The sequence below is a fragment of the Pholcus phalangioides genome, unplaced genomic scaffold (assembly GCF_987345545.1).
Source record: "Pholcus phalangioides strain wild (caught in Gottingen) unplaced genomic scaffold, Ppha-v1.0 ptg000010l_1, whole genome shotgun sequence".
NCBI lineage: Eukaryota > Metazoa > Arthropoda > Arachnida > Araneae > Pholcidae > Pholcus > Pholcus phalangioides.
Window position 1 is genome coordinate 34,330,848 of NW_028301603.1, and position 18,769 is coordinate 34,349,616.

The 18,769-nt window shown below is 40.7% G+C and overlaps 1 protein-coding gene and 1 non-coding gene across 2 annotated transcripts in view; both read right to left on the bottom strand.

Annotated features, from left to right (window-relative positions):
- The window catches only part of LOC149081332 (bone morphogenetic protein 1-like), a 265,551-nt gene that overhangs the window by 243,114 nt on the left and 3,668 nt on the right, over nucleotides 1–18,769 (bottom strand). The window lies entirely within an intron of this gene.
- Nucleotides 16,040–16,113, bottom strand: TRNAS-GGA (transfer RNA serine (anticodon GGA)). Its single transcript has one exon. It is a non-coding gene; the product is annotated as a tRNA-Ser (tRNA).

Sequence of the window (18,769 nt, forward strand, 5' to 3'; positions counted from 1 at the left end):
AGTCCGTCATTATGACCACTCAACCACCGCAGCGGCTGACACCGCCACTGGTAGTGGATGTGACAGGTTGTGGTGGGGGGGGGGAATGGGAAAACATGATTCACAGCAGAAGCAAAATTACAACAAAGTATCTGGGCTCATTATTACCGAAACGAGAGGGGGGGGAGGCGGAAGTTTCGTACTTGTCGAAATACAAAACAACAGGTTGGTCGAGATATCTCGCAAACGCCACTCGAAGGTCGAACCAAAATAATCGATTAATTTAACAATACCGTTTAAGATTTGACTCTTTTAGCGGCGAAGAAATCATCGAACCCCCCCCCCCCCACTGTAAAATGCCTTCGTTTATGAAGAGGTTTTTATGCCAATCTCCAGCATGTGTGTGCAACGTAAGGTCGCCAACTGTAAGGAAATATGACTATGTAAATGCATTTGTGTTAAGGTATGAGTGGATGCACACCCATGCTTTTGAAGTGTTTTTGATTCCTGTTTCCAGCTGACAACTCCAAAGCGCCCGAATGACGCAGTGGTAAGATGCTCGTCTTCCACTATGAAAATCGCCGTCAAGGTCTATGGGTTCGAATCCCAGACAGAAGAACACCAGAAAAAGTTCTTTACCTATCGAGCCTGAGGCGACAACTGATAGACGACGCCTTCATTTCCCACACAACTCCGCTAGTTAGAAATTGTCATATGGCGTTATATGACTGGAGCTGGCGTGCGGTAAAGTAGCAGGTGCAACGTAAGGGATATAGGGAAAACGTTAAGATCACGCGTTATAATTTCAAAAAAAAAAAAGTTTCATCGGCAAAATCAAATTTGCGAAATATCTGAGGTTGTGATTGCTAAAATTAAAGGTATTTTAAAAAGCGAGATATCTCGTCAATACCAGTGAGAGGGAAAACCATTAAATATTTCATCATCAAATAACCGATCAATGCATTCCAGGCTGACAGTAGGAAATCCTTGTAAGAGGTTCAAACAAAATCGTTCAAGATTCATCGGATTCAAACACTCGTGTGTTTCTCTCTCTCTCTCTCTCATCCACTATCTTCATTATTTATCGACCAAATATATTCGTAGAAGTTATGCTAATCAATATAGTACATTATTTCAAATATTGTGAGCACATTTTCAATATTGTCCATTGATCCCTTGAAACTGAATACGTCAATATATATATATATATTCCTCTTCCTATCACTACTAAATTTAGCTTTCTATCTGCTACCGTGATCGAGATTATCTCATACGCGTATGCAATCGATGACAAGGATGCTTTCAGCGCTTTGCAGATGACAATGGACATGCCAAATTCTCTCTCTCTCTCTCTCTTGACTATACCCACAGCCAAATAATCTACTCCAGTTGAGATTGGACTGGACTCACCTCAACCATCTGGTTGACTGAATATTCCGTCTCTTCGATCTCTCAAATAACCTACGGTCGCTTTCCCTTTTGACCGACACAACGCTCATATCCACACCAATGACGAACAGGTACATGTAAAATCCGATTCTCTCTAGCGGCTGCACACAAACATATGCATGTAATTGTGATGGAGGGAATGGGTTAAGGGATATACCAACTCACACACTGCAAGAATACTGACCGTCGCAATCACGCAAATGTATATACCGAGTAGTACATACCATGATCGATTTGTACTAGTATTACACAGGAGAGGGTCTGGAGAGTGCATTAACATACTAAGAGTCACCAGGCGCGCGTATAATGGGCATAATGTCCCTTACACCACCTTTACCACGCTGTCCTTCCTTTCCTATCAAACTCCATGCTCTTAAACCCACTTTGCTGTACGTTGTGTGTGTGTGTGTGCTGGGCCTGTAGTGAGCAATTACGCTATCTTGTTGGTGGTGGTCGAGGTAATTGATGCGTCTGTCGGACATTGTATCATTGCGAGGGGAAAACTAATGAAAGGCAGCCACCTGGATGGAATTACACACGCTCAGACTGAGGGAATGATTGCATGATTTGTCTGGGATCCCAGACGAGAATATCCACACGCGCATGATGAAGCTTTCGGTTCGATTTCACGAGAGACTGTCTGCGACATACGATATTAGATTTCTGACCAAGAATTCCAATTACCAGTTAATCCGTAGCCATGGCTGCTGTTTCCTCCTCAGGTGAAATATTTCGTCTGGACGATCATCCGAATGATTGTTTAATGGTGACAAAAATTAGGAATATATAAGCTTTCGGAACTCTAGAATGTTTCTCATCTATTATGTTTTGAACCTGCGAAATTGCTGCAGGAAATGGAATGCAAAGTATTTCTGAATGATTCTTGGAACGCAATTGGACACTGAGCCTTAAACTTTGGACCTGTGCTGAGACTTTCTCCTAAAACTTCGGTAAGCTTTTTACCATCGGCTCTATTTTCCTTTCACACACGTTATATTGGGGAGGGTCGTTACATCGAAAGTGAATCATATATGTGTTAGTCGTTCTAAGAAAGCATTTGGGACTTATCCTATCTATCGTTGCTATAACGGGGAGTCGTTATAACGAGCGTCTACTTGTATTTTGATATATATATATATTTTTTCATTTTGATCATCTTGGGATGGGAGGGGGCGCTAGTGATGTGAAAAATAATTAAAGAGAGTAATTTCACTCCTCTCCAAAATTTTAAGGGGTAGTGCTGTAAAAAGAGGGGGGGGGGAGTATTTCTTTTAGAAACAACTCGATTAAAATGTTACCTGAAATTTGAAGGAGGAGTATTTTTTCACTCCTCAACGAAGTTTGTAGGAGTGAAGTTGAATTTGGATGCCTGAATCACTCATCTAGATGCGTATTGCCGAGCACTGCTCGGTGCCCTTCCCTGCGTACGCCTCTGGTTTCCTCATCATGGGCTGAAAAGTAATTTTCTGGGAAGCGCGTACTCTTTGATGGAAGTTACTTGCGTATTTGCATAGTTACTCTCGAAATCATAGTGCTATATCTCATCATGTAGACCTCTTATGGACATGAGACTCGAGGCCAAGACTGGATAGGGCTCGTGCGCTAAGATGATCTTCATTCGTTCTATGGGTTCTACTGTATGTTGAAAGTAGCAACACTTTTACCCTCTAGATTTCACTTGGAAAAAAACTTTATTTCTTCATGTTTTTCACAGCTCTTGTAGCCTGAGATCCCCAGGTGTGTAGAGGGGAGAATAAAAATGAAACTCGAGAATAAGTATGTGGGATGCTATTCAGGTATTTTAAGCCACGTATAGTTCCGAAAACATTACTTCACTTGATGGGCACCTTTGACGTTAGCACTGGTTCAAAACCAAATTATGTGTCCATAAAAAAATCCATTATAGAGAAAAAAAACCTTTCTTTTAAGACAATGCTTCTCAAACTGTGCGTCGCGGCTCCCAGCAGCTCCGTTATCTTTTTTAGGGGCGTCACGGTGAGCTAAACATAATGATTTTCGTGCTTATTTATGCTTTGAAGTGGTTCTATAATGAGGTAAAATCTGTACTTAACTATTCTAGGGAGCCAAAGGTGGATTATGAATTCGGTAAGGGAGCGGCAGGTGACAAAAGTTTGAAAACCACTGTTTTAAGGGATCCTCTTCCTAAATTTCCGAGGGAGAATTTAGGTAACAAGGAAACTGATATTTTCTGGATATTATGCTGAGGTGAACTCGGAAATAAAAGCCATCTTGGCTCTGCCGGGACTCGAACCAAGGCCCTCTTGCATACCGGGCAAGCACGCTACCATCTACACCACTAGAGACGCGACCCTATTCCTCCTTATTTCACGCACTGTAAGTGAGGAATTTGGGTAAATTGTGCAACTAACTACTTTTGGGTCATTCAAGTATTATGTCAGCATCGAGGGGAGAGGGAGGGGGGTTTCTGATTTGCTGACTTCTGATGACAAGGGGGGGGGGGTGAAGGTTGTTTACGGCATGAACAACCTTTTTTTGAAGATATGAAATATTCTAAGCTGCTGACAAGAGGGGGAGTGGGGTCAGTGTTTTGCTGACAATGGGGGGAAGGGGGTCAAAAATGGATAAAAATTTGCTGACGTAATACTTGAATGGCCCCTTTACGATCAAAGGACGTAATATTGCGTCCTAAACGACAGTGGAAGGAATTTTCAAACAAGATCGCTCTGCTTTCTTTCCTCTCGCCTGATCATCCCAAAGCTTTGTTGCAACCTTACAGGGTTTTTTTTCTTTCTGGTTTTTGTATACCCTGATAGTGACTTTGTTTTTCTCACATATATGTATCTTTCTTATAACAGTGAAAGAGAATAGGTGGGGTGAGGGTGAGAGAGAAAAGGAAATCTTTGTGCCTACATTGTTATCACCTCATCTTGTATACTGTCATACTGTTTTATTTGTGCTTTTCCCCCCTTCCCTTTTTCAAATTTGTGGTTAGGTTAGGACACACGGTTATATACGTATATAGTAAATTTATTGCCGATTCGTCAAATAGACAGCATCCGAATTTCTCGCCAATTCGCTTGTACGCGAAGGGGTTAACAAATGTAAGAATGCAAGAAGTTCGGTCCAACGTATGCTATACCAAGGGGTGCGGTATAGCCCAGGTCGATAAGATACTCGCCTAAAGTACCAAAGGATGGTTTAGAGGTGTCGCGAGTTCGATACCCGTTCGTCCTTGTCAGAAAACGTTCCTGACACAGGGGTACAACAAAAAATGTCGACATGACCGCAGAAAAAATTGCTACCGCAAGGAGTCTCCATCGGAGGGTTATCGCACCAAAACCTCTCGATGAGTATAAAAAACAAGCCTGCCGTTTGGAATCGGATTACATAATTAAATCGGAATAAATTGTAGGTAGGTCCCGGTTTAATTAGCCCTCATGTGCATGAATGAATGAACGCCAGGGTCTCTGCCACCGGACTTATCCCGTTGCCGAGATCTCTTCCAGCCCAGCTTCGTGGCAGAGTCTGGAACAAAGTGTTAGTGTACCTAACAGCCTGAGTGTGTAGCTAGTGTTGTGCATGATATTTCAGTGCTGCCATCTCTACTTCAAATTGTGAGTGAAGTGTAATGATTGGATATTTGTAACGTTGTAGGCCTGTTGCTCTCCGTGGCGAGACTTTTTAACGGGGAGATCGGCTCGCATTCGCGCCTTGAAGTTGGGAACCACAGAAAGCCAACTTCAGCCGACCACCACTGTGGGGTTCGAACCCGGATCCTCGCATCATAACCACTCGACCACCACAGCGGCAGCCCTCATGTGCAGAAAATGACCGTGGCGCGTCAAAAATGATCAAAATGCTTTCCCGAAAGCAACGCAAGGAATCAACAAAACAATGTAAGGTGTCGGAAAAAAAACCCCCAAGAAATGCAGAAAACATTCCCGACAGTTCAATTATTTATTAGAATCCCACAAACGACCAGCTACCCCACACACACACACACCATAAATATACCTACCTCATACACAAACACTAACGGCTGGTACGTATTCACAAAACAACAAACATTCCAGTCAATGTACCTTCAGAACCGAAATTCCTCCAGACGAAAATACCCTCCGGAAAGAGAAACAGCCCTCAAAAAAAGAAAAAGATTCCACGTTAGAAGAGAGGAACGGGATCTAAATAAAACACGGGAAAACTTTTCTGGAATAATATCATCATGATCATCATCATCATCATCATCATCATCCTGCACAAACACACGCAGGCCCACCTCCGAAATAAATAACCGTACACTCCATTTATCTTTTCTGAGACCACGGAAAGCCTGAACGTCGAGATTTTGCCCCGCCGCGCTCCTTTTCCTCTCGGAACACTAAAAGCGATTTCTTGCTATGAATAGTACCGTAATTTTATTTTTAAAGTAGGAATCACATATTCCTGGAAAAAAAAAATACATATATATATACACATATGTGTGTGCCAGCAATTTCGGACTGCCGTGGAGAGCGCTACACTCCATTAGATTTCAGTTATATGTGCGTTTTTCTTCCTACCTCTCTCTCTCTCTTCACTTTGAATCGAGAAAATACGGACATTGAATACATAAATTTCTATGGTTTATATTTCATTTACATATGTGTGTACGTACATAGATATGTATATTAATAATGTTTTTGGAACGTAATTATATGCTAACGGCGTGTACGACAGCATATTTGTTTTTTCTCTCTCTCTCCGGGAAACGATTATATAAGGGATCGGGGACGAATAAATATCGTCTCCGGAGCTGTTTTCCTCCCCCTCTCTCTCTCTCCTGAGATTTTAATGCTAGTTTTATTCCGGATGAAAGGATCCGATTATAAGTCTATTAAAAGAAATGTATAACAATCTTTTCCTTAATGTTGTTTCGATTGTGTTTCTTTGTTGGGATCGATGATCGGCACTTGAAATACGGCCGTGTCTAATATTCAACGTTCAGAATGATATTCGTTACGGTGAATTTATTGAGATCGACGAAATGCAGGTCTTTATAATTAGAGTCCCACTTTGAAATGACCATAAAAGGAAAACTAATGGACAAAATGTTATCAATCAATATATAGTTTCAAAGAGGTCATGGGATTCAATTTTTCCGCGAAAAGAAAAGTTTAGAAACTCGCCACCGCAGCCGGGAATGGCGCTATGCGTAATATCGTTAAACGAAATAAGACATGAAGACATTTTTGACACCACGAATTTTTTATGCAGGAAGGGGCTCCACCATTGGTACATGTGTCAAACAGTTACTTCAGCATCATTTCCCGGATGACCCGATTATAAGTCGACAACACTTCCTTGTTTCTTGACCACCCCGGTCACCAGACCTCAACCAACACCTCCTAGAGATAGAAGGCCTCCGCAGTCTGCTTGTGACGTCAGTAAGCAGTCCATTTTCCAATATTCAGGGGTAAAAAATTCCCTGTCGTGCCGATTTAACTTGCTTTCAGGAAATGGTGGACGCCACATTGAACATTCTTTGTAACACGTTTTAGAAATGATCAAAAGCTTTTTAAACCGATGTCTTTATGTCTTATTCTGTTCAGCAATATTGCATACAGTGCCATTCCCCACTGGTGGTGAGTTTTTAAACTATTTTTTTTTTGCGGAAAATTGAATCCCATGAGCTCCTGTAAACTATTACTACGTTTGATAATATTTTGTCCAGTAGTTTTCCTTTTATAGTCATTTCAAAGTGGAACTTTGATTATAAAGATCCCATAAAGTTTCTCAACTAATGGTCCACAGGCAGACTTGATTATTCTAATTATAATTGAATGAAAAATGCTTTTATATGCATGTTACTAACATTCTTATGGGATCAAATAGAAACTAGACCTTCATACTTAGAGTAACGATAAGCTAATCGAAGAAAATACTGGAAATCGCAATATTAAATATGAAGTAAATTGTAACTATAAAAAATTCAATTTGGGGCAAATTGTTGAAGTGTCGGAAAATAAAAGACTGCAGCAAATCGCGGTAAACTAAAATGCATTTCATGAGGAAAAAAACATTCATCATTACTGAGGACCACTTTCATTGCTGGAAACTGTGATCTGAAATACGGCAAAATAAGGGGCAATGCCAATCATATCACCAAAAACGGTGCCGTAAGTCAGTAAAATCTCCAATCGTTTGCTGAAATCGGTGAAAATTATGAATTAGTGGGGGGAAAAGTGAAGGACTTACTTGGAATCGAAATGAAATGAAATGCAGTTCACGGAAAAAATCGTTGAACATGACAGAGTTTAAGATGAGTATTTATATATTTAGTCCTAATTATCATAGTATAATTGATATGTTATGAAAGCTATCTTCATTAACTATTAGTAAAGGTTATGACGCTTGGCCATGCCATTCATGCTGTTAGTTAGAGGTGCGTCGAATTATCTTATATATTTTACTGGTCCTCGGATTCAGAAAGGTTGAGAAACGCTGGTATAACATAAAGGAACTTGACCTATGGGTTAAAAACCCTTGTGTTAAGAAGCCATGGTTATGACCCCCCCCAAAAAAAAAAGACATTTCTCTGATTTTCCCTGACCAAAACTCCTGAACAAAGAAATATAATCTCAAATGTTGCCGCTGTGGTGGTCGAGTGGTCATAGTGACGGACTCGCATCGCGGGGACCCGGGTTCGAGCCCCACGGTGGTGGTCAGCTGAAGTTGGTTTTCTGTGGTTCCCAACTTCGAGGCGCAAATGGGACTCGATCTCCCCGTTATAAAGTCTCGCCACAGAGAGCAACAGGCCTACAAACAGTACAAATATACAGTCACTACACATCACTCACTTCACTTCTGAGATATAGATGGCAGCACTGAAAAATCATACACAACACTAGATACTCACTCAGACTGTTAGGTACACACACTTACCCGTGAAAATAGCCTAATGAAATTTAGGGGTCGGATGAGGGTTAGAGCCTATAAAGACAATATCTAAGAGTCCATTCATCTAGATCTGCAACCCCTGCGAGCATAACGCCTTTCCTGAAGCGAGTTTATTTACTCAATTCCGGCACAACTCGCTAGGTAGTAAATTGCTTATGGCGATAGGCCTGAGTTGTGCTCGATATAAAAAAAAAAATTTAAATGTTGACCTTTCACTAAAATCTTATTCATTTCAAATTATTCCATCACATGAAGATCCTCTCCTGACTTCTATCAAGTACAGTATCTGCATATTTCCTTGACCGTTTTTTCATTTCCCTGACTTTCCAGGTAGCTGGAAACCTTGTTCACACAGAAAAGTATGAACACACCAAATAAAAATTAACGATAATTCAGAAGAGATGCGAATTTGAAATTAATGAAAAAAATTGCCATTATAATAATGGGAAAATAACAACCGAGGTTGACGTATGTAAGACTTTTTTTCAAGTATAAAACATATGATTGTATAGAGGCAATAATATGTCATGCCATGCAATATGGTAGGCATTATGGACCATGATAAACAAGAAAAAAACGTAAACGAAGCTTTGTTTTGATAAAATGATAAAGACGTGTCTGTGCAATGTGCAACTTAGGACTGGGAATCGATTAAAATTTTTAAATGATCAATCAAAAAATTTTAATCGAATATTTTTAAACGATATTCATTCATAACAAACGTAGCGTTGATAACTATATAATATGAACTGATGCTTTCTATTCATTTCACGCATCTATTCACTGAATGGATGTAAACAAATACAGAAATAGATTAAGAAATAAAGGCCGCGCTCTCCCTTTAAGCTATTTAATATCGTTCTCCCGTTTATATCAGAAACACATGAATGTACAAATTTCTAGAACTTGGAAAACGACTTTTGAATGTTTACTCTTCGTATTTTACTTTATGGAAGTTTTTTTTTAATGTTTTGTAAAATATGTTTCAATAGCGGGATACACATTTTTGCGTTTCTGGAAAAACTCAGATAGCAAAATAAGTGATCCAACAAGCTGATAAACCCAAAATGAAAATTTGCGCATTCATTTCCCTGATATGAAAAGGGCGATATATGCTGAATATGCTTGTCATATCCTGGAATTTATTAACTTGGATTTTTTAATCAGTAATTTTAGAAATCATCACTTGTATTCGTTGAATTGACTCGTGTTTCCTCATGTTTGAAAATTTGATCGAAATATTGATTCAAATATTTCCAAATACGGAATTATTTTATCTGAAATGCTTTGCATAGGAACATAATTTAAGACATTTAATCTGTTTAGGGCGGTATTCACCGACATGGTTTAAACTAGTCACAATTTTTTGATAAGAGATCGACACGGATTGGTTAACTTCAGGTTTTTAACAAATCTATGCTGATGTCTTATCCAAATATTGTGAATACTGTTTAAAACATGTCGGTGAATACGGACCTCAGTACAATCTCAGTTAATACGGTTACTACAGAGCTCCGCGATGGTGAAGAGGGGCGAAAGAAAACTCGGAGATTTGAATTTATTCCACTAGTGTTTGGACGCAGTATTACGTCCGTGATCGTAAAGGGGTAAATTTTGGAACTTCCCGGGAGAAAACCATGAAAACGATAAAAAAAATAAAAAATATAGCGGAAAAAATGCGTCGCTATATCCGAGGTCAATGCATTTCCATTGACATTTTAAGCAAGGTTCATTATAGCATTATTCTCGAAGGGAATCAATCGCAGCCACTACATAACGTCGTTGCATCCGAGGTGACGTTGTAACCGAGTTCGAATGTGTATTTCCAATATTTCGTACGCACAAAGCTCTTGAATAGACGAAACACTTCCTGAGACGTAGATTCGCTCGATCAGGAAATTGCTTTCTTAGTTCCGATCCATTGTCTTTGATGTCGTCTCGACTACCAAAGGGAAAAGTTCGGGAAAGTCCCCAGCGGATAGCCACTGGCCAAATCTCAGGTTTCGTGGCTGAACGATATGTGGGCAGTTTCCTAATGCATGTAGAGCCTGCAAGGTGTAGGAAACAACAAAATATCGCAAGATATTCATTAGTAAGCAAACTTAGGTCTCCGGTATCAATCAGCAAAGAAGAACCACAACCAAAAAAAGAAAATACGTTCCGAAAATGAGATAAGCAAGAGAGCAAGGAGAAAAAAACAACAAGAAAATTGCATAATAATAATATATATATCTGGCATTTTCTTTACTTTTCTTTCAATACATGGAAGCGTCTTCCGTTTACATTTGCGAGGTTCTACAATTTGACGTCGTCGATCGTCGGCGGCAGTTATTATAAGGAGAAGAACCCTTTTATCTAATCAGAGGCTCGCTCGAGAGGCATTTGCTGCTGCTGCTGCTACTGGAAAAAGATGCGATCGAAGATTCGTTCGGAATCGAGTATCAGCTCGTGTGTGTGTGTAGAAAGAGTAATGGGGCCAAGCTTATAATAAACATCTGGGCTCTTCCAACGAAATAATAAATAATAATAAAGAGTCGAATTCTTTTGTTGGCTCCCGCGGATGCATCTCTGAAATGATTCCTAATTCAATGACGCTCTTTTCGGAAATTCGCGTCCTCGCGTTTCAACCTTGGCATATTATATACATTACGCCCGTCTCGAAAAAAAAAGTGCACTCGAGAATCCCTTGATATCCATCTTTGAGAGTAGATTAGGTCAGCGAATTGCTTTTCTTTTGTTTCCGCGTGACATTTCTGAGACAGCGTTTTGCCGATATGCTGTCACCTAGGGTATCGTCGAAAACTGCGCTGTTATCTAAAGCGCAGGTGTGTGGATACTTTGATACCTACAACACTCTGGAACTTTGTTGTGTCTCTTGAACACCAAATTAATGTATGGAGTGATTGTATGTATTATTATTTACTATTTGCAGAAAAGGGAGGAAGAATAGCTGTCCGAACAGTGCTGTGAGTTACACTAGTCTTGGTCCTAGTGATGTGATGATAGTGGTTGCACTGCCAGGTGCTTTGCTTGCTGATGCCCAATACATTAAAAGTTTCGCGAGAAAGTGGACATTTGTTCGGTAGTTTAGGTCTTTTGATTTACGCTGTTATCTACGGGGGAGTTGCGTTTTACATGGAAAATAAAAGAACCTATGCTGTTACTTGGAGCGTATTGCTCAAAATTATTTTTCCCCCTCTACATTATTGGGGAACTGCGCCGTTATCCGAAGTTCTGAAGAAAATGCTTCGTTCCAACACTATTAGAACGGCCTTGTTACATAAATAACGGCAGAAACTTCGTCCCACCTGTGATGGAAACACTTTGTTTCACACAGCACTATTGACACTTCGGTGCTATCCAAAGTCACCGTTGGAGCTCCATTTATATGCGCAGCTGTGCGAGAAATATTTATTTTCTATAAAGCATTAAAAAAAAACAGTTCTGTACGTACGTACAGGTGACATGGGCTTATGATTAAACATGTGGGATCTTTTAGCAAAATGATGATAACAATAAAAGTCGAATTACTTTGTTGTCCGTGGTTCCATCTACGAAAATGATTTGTAATTCAATGACGCTCTATCCGAAATTCGCTTGGTCACGCGTTCTCACGAGTCAACCTTGACTTATTATATTCATAACGTCCGTCCCGAGAAAGTGCACTTGAGATTTCTTTGATATCCATCTTGACGAGTAGATTAGGTCAGTGAATTGCCTTTGTTTTGTGTGAGTGTGTGTGACATTCCCGAGGCCGTATATAGACGATCCACTGTTACCTAAAGCAGGGGTCCTCAAACCGTGTGCCGCGAACCTTTCTTGGTGGCCGTGATCTATTTTTCGAAGCGATCCTTTGTTAAACTGCTGTGGAGAGCCGCGGACACGCGTCGATCGGGGAAATGGGGCTCTTCGGGTGGAAAAAGTTAGAAAAAGAGTGTTTTAAAAAGGGAAGCCCCTGACTTAGGGTATTGCCAAAAACTGCGCAAAGTTCCAGCAGTGTTATCTAAATACTGCTGGAACTTCATTTTTACTCAGGACATTTAAGAACTTACGTTGTTACCTGGAGAACTGCAGAATATTTTTTTCTTACACTGTTAGAACTGCGCTGCTATCCTAAATTCTAAAGTTCCAATTCAATGCTGTAGGAATAGCGCTGCAATCACTATCTGATGTTCTGCAGGAAATGCTTTGCTCAAATACTGTTGGAACTGCACCACGTTGACACCTCAATCGCGGAAGAAACCTAACTCCAGCGTGTTGTTGTAAACATTTATGTTGCATAGTCCAGGATATGTCGGTGCGTAATACAGAAAAGCTGAACGCACTTTCAACATTAGAGAGAGAGATCCCTTTTTTTACACCTTGGTATAAAAGACTATCTATATTGAAGACGAGATAAACTTTGGAAACAAAAGTTGATTACCTCCACCGGATATCGATCCATTCTTGCTATCCGGGCAAGTTCAGTAAACAATGTACCACGTAGACAAAACTATTTCTTCCCTTATCCTTCTTTCCTATCTCCTCCCCATCTGTGTTAAGGGAGGCTACTGTCTCCGCTCAGTACATCATTCTACTGTTCGTGTTATAATAAGGAAAGAAAAAATTATGTTTCTCTGTGGTATATTGGTTAGTGCGCTTCCCCGTATTGCGAGAAGGGCTCGATTTCAAGTGGAAATAACCAACGTTTCTTTCTGAAGTTCATCTTGGCATTAACATTCAGAAAGCTTTTTTAATGCGCTGTAAAATGCCACATCTGTTTCCATGAAGTTGTTTCTCTTCCGATTTTCAACAGGTGCAAGGCAGGGAAGATTGTTAAACAAATAATGTCCAATTGAGAAATCAGATATGGAAAATGTGTAGGCTGACAATTTCCTGAATAAGAGAGATATCTCGTCAACGTCCAAACATAAAACATAAGATTTCGCAAGATATTTCGTCAACACCGGGGAACAGGTACGGCGAAGTCCTGTGTCGTTCCACCCGATCGACTGCCACGTGCAGCTGAATGGGAAATTCTCAGCTTTGAAACCATTGCTGCGCACTTTATGTAAAAGTACAATTTGCATATTTACTAACCTCTCGCGCCGATTCATTAATCACGCTTCGCATCCGTTTGCCGTAAATCTCCATAAATAGTTCCTTCCATCGGCGAATTTATCGGAAATATATAAATTAACAAAATCCATTCTGGTAGAAGGTAGGAACAAAAATTGTAAACAGTATCAGGTCTCTCTCATTAAAGACTCTTCTCTCTTCTTTCTTTTTTTTTTTGGAGAGAGAGAATCGGGTTTCATCTTCAAAGACAGGATATTGCACTTCGGCTAATTCGAAAAAATTAAGGAGATTTTTGGAGATATCTGAACCCCACTCTTTTCCCATTTTCGCATCGCCGGATACATGGTATCGGCAAAAGAATCTCCTCTCTCTTGTTCTCCTTTTTAGTGAAAACGAGAGAGAGAGAGATATAGGTGGTCGATACTAATTACAAGGGCCAGGCTCGAAATACCCCTCCTCCCCCCTTTAACAACGCAACCTCCCATCGAACCTTCGAGAAGTCATTTTCCGGTGTTGATTACATTTGTCAAGATGGTTTCAACCTGAAGATAAAGAATAAAAACACAAATGAAGAGACAGAGAGAGAGAGAAATCCGGGGCTTTTGAAATTTCCTTCCCGGATTCCACATTTTTGGGCTCCTCAAATATTGACATGGAACTTGAACTTGTATCAACAATAAATTAACTCCTCTTTCTTTTGCAACCTCCTGCTATAATTCGAACTGTCAACTTTTCCGCGAAATGAAGCTCCTGAAAATTTTATGCAGTACGTATTGTTCTTATTTGTTTTCTTCGGGAAAATATAGCGTCTTTAATTTTTCTCAATTCCAAGAGGGAAGTGACATTTACCGGCTGGGAATCGGGAAGAAAAAAAAAGGAAATACGGGAGAGACTTTTTGCGTGGAAAATTTAATTTGAATATCATGATCCTTGGCTTTACCTTTACGCGTTGTTATTTATTGGATAGCTTCAGGCTGAGACCGATGAATAGAAATAATGTCTGAAGCGCCGACGTATGCTGGTCCGTAAAAGATTCTTTTCCCATGAATCGTACTTGGAATCGTAGCGCAGGGGGTCTCTTTCAACGCATGGCCCGAGGGCCACATGTGGCCTTCGGAGCTTTTTTGCCGCCCGCCATTTTGAGAAAATAACTACTTCACATAAAATGATTAAATTTAAAAAAGGATAATTGTGTTAAAGAGCACTGGCCACTGTACCGTATACTTCTGAATTTACATCTGTGAGGTGCTTCCCAGATTCAATAGTAATGCTGTGCATTTGATACATTAAAAGGGAATTAGAAAGGGAATTTGATACATTAAAAGGGAATTAGAAAGGGAATTTGATACATTAAAAGGAATTAAATTTGGGGACGTGGAGCTAAAACACTTTTTCGAGGCCTATGGTTTCTTATAGGCTACATCGAGAGGCAAAGGGCGCGGTAGCCCAGCTGGTCGATAAGATACTCGCCTAAAGTATCAGAGATGTCGCTAGTTCGATACCCGATTCATCCGTTTCAGAAACGTTTCTGACATAGGGGTACAACCGGAACGGCGACATGACCACAGAAAAAGATTGCAGCCGCTGGGACATCGAGGGGGGGGGGTTAGCGCACCAACCTCTCAGTGAGTGTGAAAGAGGCTGCCGTTCGGAATCGGGGCATAAATTGTAGATCCCGGTCTATTGAGCCCTCGGGTGCAGAAAATGACAGTGGTGCAACAAGAAGATAATCAAAATGATCAAATCGAGAGGCAAAATTCGGCATCCGAAAGGTATACGTAATTATGCAATTCACAGAAATGCTGAAAAAAAAAGAACAAATAGTTACGGAATTACTACTACTATTACTAAACCATAATTGCACCTTTACAGAATTTACTGAAGGAAATAATTTCAGAACCATTGAGAGTGATTTGAGAGAATTGTTAAAATTAATAATTCATGGAAAAAAAAGTAAGAATTGGTGAAATGAATAATTTCTCGTAATTAATGAAAACTTGAAATTAACGAAAAACAAAATCAGAGAATCATCAGAGAAAATTTCAGAAATCGAAATCGGTGGAGAAGAAGCTATTCCGAAACAAATAAGAATTCAAATTTAATAACAGAAATCATTTCAGAGTAAATAAATTGTTCAGTGATTTGGGGAATCCCTGTCTATTAACGGGAAATATGGGGGGTATGACTTGGTGGCCCGCAGGCTTCACATGGAAAGTTTCAGTTTGGCCCACTGTGTGTTCAGAAAAAGATTGAATTACCCTGCCCGAAGTGATTCGTAACGCTGATCAGACAAATGTGAGGTGTCTTCTCCATAGGCGGAGATAGACTTGGAAGTCTGGGGGGGGCAAGGTGATGATGATGTCGATTCATCTATACATATATGCATGTCGACTTCATCTTTGATGCTGGGGGGGAGGGCAGTCCCCCCCCCCCACATCTCCGCCCATGGTCTTCTCCGTTTGAATGGAGAAGTCTGTCCCGACGCATGAATGGCAACCCTACAACACTTTAGAAATTCAGACACTCGAACGTTATTTAATTGTAATTTATAATTCATAGAAATAGTAGGAACTACGAAGGCTTTTTAACAACTGGCTGTTGCGAAGATATATTTTGGAAAGAGAGAAAATTCAACTGCCCCTGCGGGGACTCGAACCCACGTCCTTTCACTTTCCGGGCGAACGCCCTAGACCACTAGACTACAGAGGCACCGAATCTCTCGAATCTTTTTCTTGGAGCTCGTGTACACTGAAAGGGACCGTACATGGACGGCCGGACCAGACTCCGGTCAGGCTCGCAACTGCTGACGCTGCCACCAGATGGCGACTTATACAAGGATGACGTCACTCTCAGCTACCATACGAAGGTTTTTTAACAACTGGCTGTTGCGAAGATACCGAAACATGGACGGCCGGATCTGGCCGGATGGCGAGCAAGTAACCCGGGACACAGTTTCAAAACATTTAAACGATCCGTGGCACATTTAGAGATACCTTGAGTGACACGTGACACAACAGTTTCAGAGCACTTAAGCGGCGGTTCTTCGCCACAGTGCGTTTCTACATCACTCAAGTTACCCTCGGAACATTCCCAGATTACTTAAGTGATCCGTGGCATAATCACGGATCACTTGAGTGATACGTGGCACAGTTCTAGAGCACTTGAGCGATACGTGGCACAGTTCTAGAGCACTTGAGCGATACGTGGCACAGTTCTAGAGCACTTGAGCGATACGTGGCACAGTTCTAGAGCACTTGAGCGGCCCGGACACATTTACAGTGCACTTGAAGGATCCGTGAAACATTTAGAGGTCACCAAAGTTGCTCTGTAGGAGACTTTGCCTCCTAGGAGGTGAAGAGAGGAAGTTGTCTTGCGCAACAGCTCTGGACGCGTGAGCGGCCAACAATCAATCAATCTGTAGGGGCCTTATTAATAGGGAGAAGTTTAGTTCAGGTGCCCAATAACTATCGAAAGATTTTTTACCGTTTTTTAGGCGCACCGAATAAGATGACATCAAGAATATTTCATATCTTCATAAAGGGTGGTTGATAACGTAAGCATCATCCAAACCCCCCCCCTCCCCCTTGTCAGCGAAAGTCAGCAAATCACAACCCCCCCCCCCCACCATTGATGCTGCCGTAATACTTCAGATATGACCTCTATGTTTCTAGGATCAACGGTTCACGAGTTATTCCAGGATAACGGGACATTCCTATGCACCAGTCCAGGTATTCACTTCACTTACACATACTGTGTTTCCTTACTTTCCTATGCATCTGTTGCACCGCACTTTTTTTTCATAGACTTATAGCATCATTATGCTATAAGACTTATTAGACTTATAAGACTTATTTTTTTCATAGCTTTTAGCATCTCTCTATTGGATTTTAATAAAAAAAAGTCATTATCTCTCTCTCTCTCTTGCCTAGACACAATGGTTCGATGTTTCACGTTCGGTGGATACATCGAATTCGGCAGCATCGTGGCCGTTTCCAAATAGCGGAGCTGCGGGCCATGTATTATGTCAGTATGGCTGCCATTTTTTTTGTTTTTATTCTTCGAAGTTTTTAAAGTGACACTTTCACCAAACTCGCGTAGCAGCGCACGATCCGTATCTTTCACACACTCACCGTTTCACGTAATCATTTGCCCATTCCTACCATGATTGACGAAAGCCGACATTTCGGTTGGAAAAAGAAGGTTCTTGTGGAGAATGAAACTCTGCGTGGATCGTAGATTGCGAATTATCCATTGGATTGACAAATTCTCTCTCTCTCTCTCTCAAACTCAGGATATTTTCAACACATTTTCTCGATGTTTTCGCGTTCAACAAACAAGAAAGATTAGGTTAAAAAGAAACAATTTCGAAACTGATTTTTGGGGGAAAAAATAATAGCCTGAGAGAGGCGTGCGTGCGTGCGTGTGTGTGTGTTTGTTCGAGCCACGGATCAGTCCGGATTATTGGAGTACGGATTAGGTAGTTTCTCTCTGCTGAGGAAACTTTCTAGCCATAAAGAGCTGGCGAACAGATGATAATAATGTTTCAGAATTTTCTGGATTTTCTTGTTCCTGTCAGGTTTTGTAGAATCAAGACATCACAAAGCAGCAAATAGATCTCAATAACCAACATAATTCTAGGCTGTGCCCCTAACAATTACAGTAATTCAGAATGAAGTACACGAAGAGGAGCTGATGGTAAGGGGAAAGTAATTTCTCGATGATAATTTCGCAATGATATGTCTTTTCAATCGGGTAACGTTATTTACTTCATACATATTTTTTATGTTGTTAATATATTCCAGTATGGTGGTCACTGAATTCAAAAGCATTAAAGCAAGTTGCAAAAAGGTACTTCGCTTTTAATCCTTTATCTGGCAGTGTTGCTGCTCTCAAGCAACATGGCTTTCAAAATTTTTTCAAGTAAATATATTTTATACTTTGAGCTTGTCTCAGCATTGAGGGTGCGGTAGCCCAGGTCGATAAGACACTCGCGTAGAGTACCAAAGGATGTTTAGAGGTGTCGCGAGTTCGATACCCGGTTCGTCCTTGTCAGAAAATCTTTCCTGACACAGGGGTACAACAGAAGCGGCGACATTGACCGCAGAAAAAATTGCTAACGCAGGGAATCCCCCCATCGAGGGGTTATCGCACCAACCTCTCGATGAGTATAAAAAACAAGCCTACCGTTCGGAATCGGCAATAAATTGTAGGTCCCGGTCTAATTATAGCCATCGTGTGCAGAAAATGACCGTGGTGCGACAGAAATGATCAAATGGTCTCAGCATTGACGTTTCCAAGCAACTCCTAAACATTCGATTTTTACGTGTGAGCTGTTCATGAACTTTTTATAATTACCAATAGAATC